Raw genomic sequence first — 13396 nt, forward strand, 5'->3', positions numbered from 1 at the left:
ATGTTCTTGAAGTTGGGTTCTATTCCTACTTTGGTGGTCTCCTCCGCCGAGATAGCCAAAGAGACCTTCAAGAACCATGAAATGGCTTTCTTCGGCCGTCCCAAACTTTATGCCATGAACCGTTTTGGATACAACGGTTCAGCTATGACTTTCACTCCTTACGGTGACTACTGGAAGGAAATAAGGAAAATTGTGATGTTGGATTTGCTGAGTGCAAAGAGGGTTCAATCTTTTCAAGCTGTGAGGTTTGAAGAGGTTCAAGTTCTCCTCCATTTCATAGCACTTTCCTGCGGTAGTCCTGTTAACCTAAGCCACTTGAAGCTTTCTCTTACCAGTAAAAAGGTATTGTTCAAATTGTTTTGTTTGGACACATTAATTTTTCTTTAACCAGTTGCCTAAATAATATACAAATATAGATTAAGGATTTGAATTATTATTGTAAAAAAATGAATAATTATTAGTTCAAAGAGATTGGCTCATTATTTTTTATTTGCAAAAATAAACTTTTATTATTGATTTAGTATTTGGCTTATTTTTGTAGTATCTCATTTAATCTATTAATTTTAATTATCAATAATATTATAAGATCAATAAAATTTATTTTTTTAATATTTAGTCAATAAAAGTATTTTATACTAAATTTTAAATTCTACATCCTGAATGTTAATAGTAAAAAATTATAATATTGCTAGAAGGTAATGAATCCTAATATTTCTCTATCTCTTTTCATAATTTTTGATGCGAAGAATCTTGTCCCTAAAGTTTGCAATTGTAATTACAAGAGCTAGTTTATCCGTTTTCATTATTTGAAAAAATTCTTTTCGTTCCTGGCTCATGAACTTCTAAATTAGTTAAATATTGTGAAGGTTGATTTGTTTGTTTTTTTTAATTCTTCATTCTACAATGTAATATTACCAGAAGTTGCCCTTGCCCAATTTATTGTCTCATTTGAAAACAAATTGCAAATGTCCTTCATTTCTTGCACTAAGTCATCATCTTCAGCCTTTTATATTTTGCAAAGTTAAGAAAGTCCCCTAAAGAGAAGCTAAATCTAAATATTTTCTCCTAAACCATTGTGTTTTTTTTTTTATTTTTAAGCTGTTGTAAGTTTTAAGGGTCCTAGGAACCTAAAACTTTAAAACAGATTTTGACAATAAGGTTATCTGCATTTGCAAATTATTTTATGGAAGTTGTTGATCCATAAAATGATCGTCATAGACATGTAGTTGAAACGAACCTCCCAAATCCAAAAGAAAAAGGGCAAAATTTAAAATGCTACAATCAATATGGTTCCTTTTTGCTCCTTTTGATTATAGATTGAACACTATCTAAATATCTGATCTTTGACTTTCTATTGCCTTGTACTTGTGCAAGGAGATTGATGTTGCATAATTTTTTGCGTAGTCCATATCGTTGTTTTGTTTTTCACGCCACCTTCTTAGCTTATTCTTAACTGCTTCTTTCGTAGAATCTGCTATATCTGCATTCCTAAGAGTCATATAAGTTGCAGCCTTGATTTCTCAAATTACTTTCAGGTTAGCTTCTACTTTCTTGTCCACTTCTATTTTTCTTGCATTGATTGCTTTCACCAAAGCGTGTGCAGCAGCTTATGTATCCTAAAAGCATCTTGAACAAGCATTTTTACAAACACATTGAAGGCTCTTGTAGGGAGTGTTTATATTATTTGTGCAAGAAATGACTTATATAAATTATTATATGAATAATTTGTTTTTCATAACTGATTATGATAAAAACTAATTGGGTGCTATTTGTTATGAATGACCGTATAATGAAAATAAGCGAGTAGTTGAGTACATCGTTGATAAATGTGAAAAGAAAGAGGATAAGAAAATGAAATTCACATTTGATTCTATGAAAAAAATAAAACGGACAAAACATTCATCTAAATGAAAAAAAATATTCATTCTTTTCACAGCCAGATAGTAAATTGATTTCTTTTGAGAAAAAAGGGGAGAAAAAAGACGACATCTTTTTTTTTTTCCAAAGATAAATGTTATTTTATTAATATAAAATAAAGATTTTTCCATAAGGAAGTACAAAAGAATTGGATAATTCTATTTATCATCAACTGTGATTGAAAGATTAAGAGTTTATAAAAGAGTAAAGTAAGAGTAAAGAGAATTAGCAGCATCCATCAGGTATGTCTCACGAGTTCACGCACTAAACTGTTGGCTTCTTTCACTATCTCTGGTGCCGGACTTATTACCTTCTCAAAAACACATTGATTCCTCGCTTTTCAAGTGCTCCAACACAGCGCTGCTATGAAGAGGGTCTTTTGTCTACCGTCGAATTAAGCTGCTGCCCAAGATAAGACTCGTTGCCACCAATTGAAAAATGTATCTTCTTCTCTCATCCATAGGTCAGGGGTTATTAAGCTTAGGCTCCAGATTATTGAAGACAAGGGGCATTGGAACAAAGCATGAGAAATTGATTCAGCCTTCAACATGCATCTTGGACAAGTGGCAGGGGTGGATGCGAACCGGCTGTGAACTTGTTGCAACAACGGAAGCTTTTCATGAAGACTCTTCCATAGAAAAATTTTAATTTTATGAGGTAATTTCAATTCCCAAATGCTATTCCATACTCTATTGTTCTGTATGTTTTGGGGCCTCAATGAAGTAGGAGAATGAAAGAATCCATAAGCAATTTTGTATCCTGACCCAACTTCATATATACCAGATTTTGTCCAGCACCAATTAACTTCATCCTCCTCCTCTGTTGGTTTGATTGAAAAAATTTTATTGCATATATCAACTGAAAAAATTGACTCAATCAGATTTCTGTTCTAGCTTCTATCAGAATTTAGTAACGCACTAACGTAATACACTTGCAGATTTGGCTGGATTGTGAGTGCATTTTGAGGGACATTAAAGGGCACTGGTGGTGGGAGCCAGGGGTCATGAAAGATGCGAACATGAGTACCAGAGCCTATTTTCCATAACAAGCCTTTCTCGATCACCTTGCGCCCTTCAAGAACACTTCTCCAGCCCCACGACGGTACGCTTCCTATCTCTGCATGTAGAAAATCTGTATATCTGAAATATTTAGCCTTGAGCATTCTTGATAGAGTAGAATTAGGATATTTCATTAGACGCCAACATTGCTTGCCCAATAAGGCCAAATTTTGCACCCTTAGGTCCTTGATCCCCAGCCCTCCATCTTTCTTCGATTTCGTCAATGTGTCCCATTTAATCTAAACCATTCTTCGTTCTACGCCTTTTTGACCCCACCAAAATTACGAGAGCATGCTATGAATCTCAGTCAACAGCGTGTCCGGGAGCTTGAAACAAGAGAGTGTATAAATAGGAATCGCCTCCCCTACCGCTCTCAATAGCGTGTGTCTGCCACCTGATGACAATAGACTTCTTTTCCAACCCATAATCCTCTTTTGAACTTTATCCTTGATAGCTCCAAAGGTTGCTTTCTTTGATTTTTGGACTATGGAGAGCAGCCCTAAGTATTTGTCTTGTGCTCCGATATGTTCAATATTTAGTGTCTGAGCAATTGCTAGTCTTGTGTTCTGAGGTATGTTGTGACTGAAAAAGATGGCCAACTTATTCAAATTGAATTTTTGCCTACTGAAACCCTCATAGATCTCTAGCAATTCTAGAATACTTTGGCTTGTATTAGGTGCGCTCTTGCAAAAAAAGGATTGAATCATCAGCAAACAAAAGGTGATTAACTATTTGGCATCTTCGATTAACTTGAACTCCTTGAATTAATCTGTTTTGCTCTGCCTTGTGTAGCAAGAAGGAAAGTCCTTCTGCACAAAAAAGAAAGAGATATGGAGATAGGGGGTCACCCTGTCGGATGCCCCTATTTGGCCTAAAATAGCCAAAATGTTGACCTTCTACAATAACAGAGTAAGAAACAGTCGTTACCAATTCCTTAGTCCAGTTAATCCATTTAGCATCAAAGCCCAACTTATCCATAATATACCATAAGAAATGCCATTCAACCCTATCATAAGCCTTGCTCATGTCTAGTTTAATAGCCATCTCATGCTCTGCCCCACTTCTCTTATTTTTCAAATAGTGCATACATTCGTGGACAATTAGAATATTATCTGAAATGAGTCTAACTTTGAGAAACGCACTCTGATTTGGGCTTATAATTTTATTCCTAATACCTTGTAATCGGTGCACCATAACTTTAGAAATAATTTTATACATAACTGAAGATAAACTGATCGGTCATACCTGAGTCATGTCACTGGCATCTGGCACCTTTGGAATCAAACAAATTTGAGTATGATTGAAGCTTTTTAGAATTCTGCCACTGTGAAAGAAACTTCTCACTGCCTTAAAAATGTCACCTCCAACTATATCCCAGAAAAAGTAAAAAAACTTAGCTGTAAACCCGTCATCACCAGGAGCACTCTGAGCATGAACACTAAATGTAGCTCTTTTGACCTCGTCCATAGTTATCGGCCTTTGGAGCCTGCGGTTCATGGAAGCTGTAACCTTAGGCTCCAAATCCTCTAAGTATGGATTCGGATCAGCCGAACAAGAAGAAGTAAAAATATCACAAAAGTAGTCTTCAGCTACCTTTGCAATATCCTCCGGTTTCGATGCAATCTCATTGTCCCTCCCTACTAATCTCCAAATTCTGTTCCTTCGCACTCTTGATTGAAATTTCTGGTGAAAGAATCTAGTGTTCTGATCTCCTTCTTTTAGCCACTTGACTCTAGATTTTTCTCGCTAATAGCTCACTTCTTTCAAATATGCCAGCTCCAACTTCTCCTCCAAACTGGTAACCTCCTCTCTCCTATTGATTCCAGCCACCCGCAACTCCTCTAGTTTAGCTTGAAGGTCCTCAATTTCTTTCCGGGAGTTTGCTTTGTGAGTTTTCTGCCATTGAACTAGTCTATGTCTACTATCTTTCAACTTTTGGGCCAAGGAGAATATAGCCGAGCCTACAACTTCCATTCTACACACTTCACTGAAAATTCTCTTGACATCCTCTTCTCTACACCAACGTTTCTGGTATTTAAAATGCATTTTACTATGCCAGGATTGAGGTTCGGTTTCCATCAAGATTGGAGCATGATCCGAGCCTGACACTGTGAGCCTGTGCACCACTGCATTTGGAAACTTCAGCTTCCATCCCATCCCAACTAAATAGCGGTCAAGCCTCTCCTTCACCAAATCCTCTCCTTGTCTTCGATTTGTCCACGTGAAAGAGCGCCCCACCATTCCAATATCCACTAATTCGTTACTATCAATAAAATTAGTGAATGTTGCAATGGTGGTTGCTGATTTTTGGCCTCCACTTTCCTTTCCTTCTTGGCTTGTTATAGCATTAAAATCGCCTGCTATTACCACTTTTTCTCCCAGCTGTTGACTCATTGTTGTAAGCTCCTCAAACTGTAAGGATCGAATTTGTTCCGAACAACTCAAATGGACACCAATGAACACACATACCTCACTGCTTCCGACTTTCTTAATTTCGGCTGCCACAAAGAATTCTCCACTGTTAATAATTTGAACATTGATGTTGTCCTTCCAAGCTAGCACAAGTCCTCCTGCCACTCCTGCCGGGTTAACAATATGCCAGTTTTCGTAGCCGCATACCTGAAGTTTTGCTTCCACATGTCAAGATTGGTTCTTTGTTTCACTTATAAACACAATCTCGGGGGAATGGGATTTACAGATCCCTTTTAGGGTGTGAATTGTCAGGGGTCTCCCCAAACCCTGACAATTCCAAACTATAGTTCTCATGGCGCCTTGGGTGCCATTTGTAGGCTGGCACCCTCCACCATCTGTTCAACTGCATTTTCATCCTCTGTTCTTGCTTTCTTTGTAGATCTTTCAGCTACATCACTCATCAACCTTCTTTTGGATTCACTTTTAGTATCTGACCCTCCAGCACCTTATCTTGCTAACCTTTTCCACTTCCTACCTTTCTTTGTGGTGAGACACTGCCCAATAGCGAATTGCATAAGCTGCCCTTCATCTTCCTTGGCATTGGACTGACCAGCTATGATAACCTCCATGCATTCTGTTCTAAAATTGGCTGATTGAGGTGACTCAGGTGCTGTCCTGTTACCAGTGTCTTGTGGTTTTAAACTTTGTTTCCCTTCTTGCATTGACATCCCTGCAAATTCTTCCAATAAGCAGTTTAAGACCGATTTTTTATTACGTTGAGTGCCTTATTATGATTTTGGGTTGAGTTGTTGAATGTTCTTTCTCCTTCAGAGTAGATTCGCGTTCCCACTTGGCTGGCTTTAACCCATTCACCAATGTCATCCTCTTTTACCATATCACTCTCTGTGTCCTTCAGCAGATCATGGCAGTTTTTCACCTCGTGCCCCAATTTTGCGCAATAGGTACAGAACTTTCCAAGTCTCTTATAGTGCAATGCCACTTCTACCTCCTTTTTATTAGGTTCTGCCACTATTAACTGATCCCTCACTTGCCTGGCAGCATCAATATTGATTTTGGCCGTCACAATCCTAGTTTCTCTGCCCCGAATATGAAATTTACCTACCTCCAACACTGTTCCCAGTCTCTCTCCCAATTTACGTCCAACTTCGAAGGTTTTAAACGATTCTGGCAAACCCCAAAATTGAACCCAAACTGAAAAATTGGAAATAATATCTTCATCTCAGTTCTGATCTTCCTTCCATCTCTTGACATGGAGCACATAATCTTTGAATAGCCATGGAGAACCACATTCAACACGCAAGACATCCACTTCTTTATTAAAAAAGAATTGGAAGGAATTGTCCCCTTTGTCACTCACGCTAAATCCTTCTGGGTTTTCCAATATAGCCTTTAAAGCATTCCCCATGATTCCAACTGAGAAGGTTTTGGAAGCAAAGAGTCTGCCATAGAGACTATTGGAGCAAGCGTTAATACTTTCTGATATGTCTGCCTCTTCCAGTAGAATCACATTCCTACCTCCTTTCCGGTTGTCTTCCTCGGTCCGATCTTCATCCCTCGCTGTCTCAGTCATGCAGATTACGTAGACTTGTATTGAGATTTAATTGACGTTGACAATGTAGCCTTGACGGCAGTAGAAACTCCGTTAAGAAACCCTAACAGAGCACTAAAAAACCCTAACAGGGCCAACAAAAAAGACGACATCTTAGTGTAAGAAAAATAATGATTTGTATTTGTCAAGCATTTTCATTTGTATTTCCTTATTTTGCTAACGTCTCTTATCCCAATAGATTTAGAGCCAATTATTTAAGCCATTAATTGTGTATTGCAACCTATAATTATAAAAACAACTCTAACAAATGATACTGTTTGTTGCCAACTATAGTAAAGCTTTTATTTTAGTGTGATCATTGTTAAGATTTCATTACTATTGTACATGAATAAATTGTTGATTACAATAGGATGGGCTTAAAATTATTATTATCATTCTGTCAATGAGTCAAATTTTCTGGCATAATTGCTTTATCTTTAGTCCACGTTGTTGGTGTTTTGGAAATTAACAATATACTCAATAAGAATTTGAAGCTATATTATTCCCAACGTTGCTGAACACTAACCAAGACTTAGTAACTTCACAAGCAAAATCAGCAAGTTCATAATTAGTTCAAGCTGAAATAAAAAAGGCCCAAATGTCATTATACAGTCCAAACAAAGAAATCAAGCATCTGAGCCATAGCTACTTGGACTAAGCCTCCAATTCAGCCCATTGCCATTCTTGAAAGGAAGAGCATCTTCTTGCTGGTGGTGCTATGTCGTTTCGGATAAGGCATAAAGAAGAAAGGAAAAATCAATTTTCTCTTGAGAACTAAAGATGAAGAAAGAAAAAGCAATCTCTGATAGCTATGTCAAATCAAAATCAACATAAAGAAGTTAAGCAAAATCAAAGGATAAAGGTATGAAGTTTTCATTAATATGCAAGTCAATTACTTGCTGATTTCTTCTTCCCTCTGCATAACTATTTCGGGTAACATGAAGAAAGTGGTGGCTATCTTGTTCCGCTATAAATCAATGGTTGATAATAAAACTTGGGGCCAAAGTACAAGATTAAGGGTTTAGATTTGAAAAATTCATTAAGGAAGCAAGTTGCTACTGCTCATCTCTCCTCTACTATGATTAGCTTTGATATCTAATCCTTAATTTTTTTATCTGATGGAAGAAAAAGAAAGGGAAACTTCAGCTGGTTCAAGATTCAAGAAGATGACTTTGGAAAGAAGCTTTAGCTATGGAAACAGAGCTCAATACAAAAAGGAAAATCAACTTTAGTTTTGTTTAAGGAGAGTGAACTAGAGTTTGAGTTTCATTAAGAGCTTCTGTATTGTTCTTGCTCAACATTTTGGACAATATTTCTACATCAAAGAAACATTCTTCCAAGATGGAGAGCTACATATGAGAGTGTTGAATCCGATTCATCTTATAGCTTCAGAGTTGTTCAACATAATTTCCTTCATGGTTTATCATTGAATATTTTGTTTGTATGTTGTATCTTTTTTTGTTTCTATTCAGTGGTAAAAGGCATATAAGTGAGGCTTTAAGAAAAAATCATTGAGAGGAAAGGCAAAGAGAGGAACTTGGAGAGAAAAGTCAAGATTTATATCATATCTCTTTTGATTATATTTTTATTTTGTATCTTGTATCTGAGAGGTATCCCTTGCTAAGTTGGGTGAGCACTTAGTGATTGTATCATGATCCTGAGAGGATTCCCTTGCTAAGTTGGGTGAGCACTTAGTGGTTGAAAGTATAGGCAGTGAACCTAACTAAATCAAGCTTGTGTAGTAGTTTGGTTTGTACCTAATAGAATTAAGTTGAATCCTTGGGAATTGGTGTATGTAATACTTGAAAAGATAGTCAAAATTTCATCACTGTTGTGGTAGAGACTGGATGTAGGTTGCATTGCACAAGGCAGCTAAACTATGATACATGGCTGAGTCATCTTCTTCTTCCCTCCTCTAATTCTGTTTTTCACAATTTATGAGACAAAATAAAATTGGCTTCTGCATAATCAACTTCGCAATCTAAAAAGAAGCAAAGTTTCATTTTCTGGTTTGAGAACTTATTATTCAAGATAAACAGAAGGCCAGAGATTCAACTCCCTTCTCTAGGCCATTAAGAACCTTCATAGCTCTATATCAGTGGAAGTACACACTGGATTTGTTAAAAGAGTTTGGTCTACTTGATTCCAAACCAAGCTTTCCAGAATTCAGGAGACCCTCTACCTGATGTAACTAGCTACCGTCGACTCATTGGGCGGCTGATTTACTTAACTAATACCATGCTTGATATTTGCTTCACCATAAGCAAGTTAAGTAAATACATGGACTATGCTACCACCAAACACTTTGAAGCTACTCTACATGTTCTTAGATACTTGAAGGGTGCACTAGCTAAGGGCGTGTTTTTATCTTCTTTCAAGAATCTTCAATTGAAAGTATTTTCTAACTCAGATTGGGGTTCCTATACAGATTCAATACGTTCAGTTATTTGTTTTTGTTTTTTTTTCTTGGATCATCTTTGATGTCATGGAGAAGCAAGAAATAATCCAGTATTGCTCGCTCATCAGCTGTGGCTGAATATAGAGCCATGGATGTTGTAACGTGTGAAGTTATATGGATTTCCAATATTCTCGGAGTCTTTAATCTTCCTCCCACTCAACCCATCATTTTATACTGTGACAACTAATCTGCTATTGATGAGCGGATAATTTATACGCTTTTTGGCATTGTTTTTACATAGTTTTCAGTATGATTTAGTTAGTTTTTAGTATATTTTTATTAGTTTTTAATTAAAATTCACATTTCTGGACTTTACTATGAGTTTGTGTGTTTTTTTGTGATTTCAGGTATTTTCTGGCTGAAATTGAGGGACTTGAGCAAAAATCAGATTTAGAGGTTGAAGAAGGACTGCAGATGCTGTTGGATTCTGACCTCCGTGCACTCAAAGTAGATTTTCTAGAGCTACCGAACTCCAAATGGTGCGCTCTCAATTGAGTTGGAAAGTAGACATCCAGGAATTTCCAGCAATATATAATAGTCCATACTTTGATTAAGGATAGATGACGTAAACTGGCGTTGAACGCCAGTTCCATGCTGCATTATGGAGTCAAACGCCAGAAACAGGGTGCAAAGTGGAGTTAAACGCCAGAAACAGGTTACAAACTGGTGTTCAACTCCAAGAGAAGCCTCTACACGTGTAAAGCTCAATGCTCAGCCCAAGCACACACCAAGTGGGCCGCGGAAGTAGATTTCTACATCATTTACTTATTTCTGTAAACCCTAGTAACTAGTTTAGTATAAATAGGACTTTTTACTATCTTTGGAACATCTTTAGTTTCATCTTTAGATCACGTTTGGGGGCTGGCCTCTCGGCCATGCCTGGACCTTATCACTTATGTATTTTTAACGGTAGAGTTTCTACACACTATAGATTAAGGTGTGGAGCTCTGCTGTTCCTCATGAATTAATACAAAGTACTACTATTTTTCTATTCAATTCAAGCTTATTCCTTCTCTAAGATATCCATTCGCACCCAAGAACATGATGAATGTGATGATTATGTGACGCTCATCATCATTCTCACTTATAAACGCGTGCCTGACAAACACTTCCGTTCTACATGCAAACAGGTTAGAATGAATATCTCTTAGATATCTAATACAGAGGACCGAGTCCGAGATATTAGAATCTTCGTGGTATAAGTTAGAACCCATGGATGGCCATTCTTGATATCCGGAAAGTCTAAACCTTGTCTGTGGTATTCCGAGTAGGATCTGGGAAGGGATGGCTGTGACGAGCTTCAAACTCGCGAGTGCTGGGCGTAGTGACAGACGCAAAAGGATAGTAAATCCTATTCCAGTATGATCGAGAACCGCCAAATGATTAGCCATGCAGTGACAGCGCATTGGACCATTTTCACAGCGAGGATGGGATGTAGTCATTGACAACGGTGATGCCCTACATAAAGCTTGCCATGGAAAGGAGTAGGAATGGTTGGATGAAGACAGCAGGAAAGCAGAGGTTCAGAGGAACGAAAGCATCTCTATACGCTTATCTGAAATTCTCACTAATGAATTACATAAGTATCTCTATCCTAGTTTATGTTTTATTTATCTTTTAATTATTAAAACTCTATATCCATTTGAGTCCGCCTGACTGAGATTTACAAGGTGACCATAGCTTGCTTCAAGTTGACAATCTCCGTGGGATCGACCCTTACTCACGTAAGGTTTATTACTTGGACGACCCAGTGCAGTTGCTGGTCAGTTGTGCGAAGTTGTGACAAAGAATTAAGATTATGAACGTGCGTATAAAGTTTTCAGCGCCGTTACCAAGGAATGGAACCGTCACGATTTCTGCGCACCAAGTTTTTGGCGCCGTTGCCGGGGATTGTTCGAGTTTGGACAACTGACGGTTCATCTTGTTGCTCAGATTAGGTAACTTTATTTTAATTTTAACCTTTTTGTTTTTATTATTCTTATTTTCAAAAAAATCAAAAATTTTTCTTTTTTCGTTTTTCCCAATTAAATTTCAAAAAATACAAAAAAAAATTTATAAAATCATAAAATCAAAAATAATTTGGTGTTTCTTGTTTGAGTCTAGAGTCAAGTTTTAAGTTTGGTGTCAATTGCATCTTTTTAATTTTCTAAAAAAAAATTTTTTTTTCGAAAATTTCATGCATTGCATTCTTCATGATCTTCAAGTTGTTCTTGGCCAGTCTTCTTGTTTGATCTTCATATTTTCTTGTTTTGTGTCTTTTCTTGTTTTTCGTTCGCATTTTCAATTTGTTAATGTCTAAAGAATAAAAAAATTTTAAGTTTAGTGTCTTGCATGTTTTCTTTTCTTGAAAATTTTTCAAAAATAAGTTCTTGGTGTTCATCTTGACATTCAAAGTGTTCTTGGTGTTCATCTTGACATTCATAGTGTTCTTGCATGCATCACATGTTTTGATCCAAAATTTTCATGCATTGAGTCTTTGGGTTATTTTTCTCTTTCATCATTAAAAATTCAAAAATCAAAAATATATTTCCCTTTTTCTCTCATAAATTTTTGAAAATTTGGGTTGACTTTTTCAAAAATTTTTAAAATCTAGTTGTTTCTTATGAGTCAAATCAAATTTTCATTTTAAAAACTCTATCTTTTTCAAATCTTTTCCAAAAATCAAATCTTTTTCATTTTTCTTTCATAATTTTCAAAAATTCCAAAATGATTTTCAAAAATTTTTTTCTTATTTTGTTTCATAATTTCAAATCTTTACTAACAATTAATGTGATTGATTCAAAAAAAAAAATATTAAGTTTGTTACTTACCTAATAAGAAAGGTTCAATCTTTAAGCTCTAGAATCATATCTTTTTAGTTTCTTGTTAGTCAAGTAATCAACTTTGATTTCAAAAATCAAATCTTTTCAAATATCTTTTTCAAATCTTTTTCAAATTAAGTTTCAATCATATCTTTTTCAAAATCAATTTCAAAATCTTTTCTAACTTTTTATCTTTTCAAAATTTGATTTTCAAATCTTTTTCAATTAACCACTTAACTTTTTGTTTCAATCATATCTTTTTCAAAACTACCTAACTAACTCTCTCTTTCTAATTTTCGAAAAAACCTTTCCCTCTTTTTCAAAATTCCTTTTTAATTAACTAATTGTTTTAATTTTAATTTAATTTAATTTCAATTTTAATTTTCGAATTTTAAATTTAAATTTAAAATATTTTTATTTTATTTTGTTATTTCTCTCATCCCTAATCTCCTTCTATTTATTTATTCATCCATTAACACTTCTATCCTCACCCCTGTGTTTGGATTCTCATCTTTTCCTTCTTCTATTCCTACTTTTTTCTACTCACATAAAGGAATCTCTATACTGTGACATAGAGGATTCTATATTTTCTTTTCTGTTTTCTTCTTTTTCATATGAGCAGGAACAAGGATAAGAACATTCTTGTTGAAGCTGATCCTGAACCTGAAAGGACTCTGAAGAGGAAGCTAAGGGAAGCCAAAGCACAACTCTCTGGAGAAAATCTGACAGAAATTTTCGAAAAAAGAGACATGGCCGAAAATAATAACAATGCAAGGAAGATGCTTGGTGACTTCACTGCACCAAATTCCAATTTACATGAAAGAAGCATCTCAATCCTGCCATTGGAGCAAACAATTTTGAGCTTAAACCTCAATTAGTTTCTCTGATGCAACAGAACTACAAGTTTCACGGACTTCCATCCGAAGATCCTTTTCAGCTCTTAACTGAATTCTTGCAGATCTGTGACACTGTTAAGACCAATGGGGTTGATCCCGAGGTCTACAGGCTTATGCTTTTCCCGTTTGCTGTAAGAGACAGAGCTAGAGTATGGTTGGACTCTCAACCTAAAGATAGCCTGAACTCTTGGGATAAGCTGGTCACAACTTTCTTAGCCAAGTTCTTTCCTCCTCAAAAGCTTAGC

General features: G+C 36.0%; 1 pseudogene; it reads left to right on the forward strand.

Moving 5' to 3' along the window:
• LOC148562725 (cytochrome P450 71A9 pseudogene) lies at positions 1 to 553 on the forward strand (annotated as a pseudogene).
• Positions 554 to 13396: the final 12843 nt, after the last annotated feature.

The sequence above is a fragment of the Arachis ipaensis genome, chromosome B6 (assembly GCF_059453495.1).
Source record: "Arachis ipaensis isolate K30076 ecotype BB chromosome B6, ASM5945349v1, whole genome shotgun sequence".
Classification (NCBI taxonomy): Eukaryota; Viridiplantae; Streptophyta; class Magnoliopsida; order Fabales; family Fabaceae; genus Arachis; species Arachis ipaensis.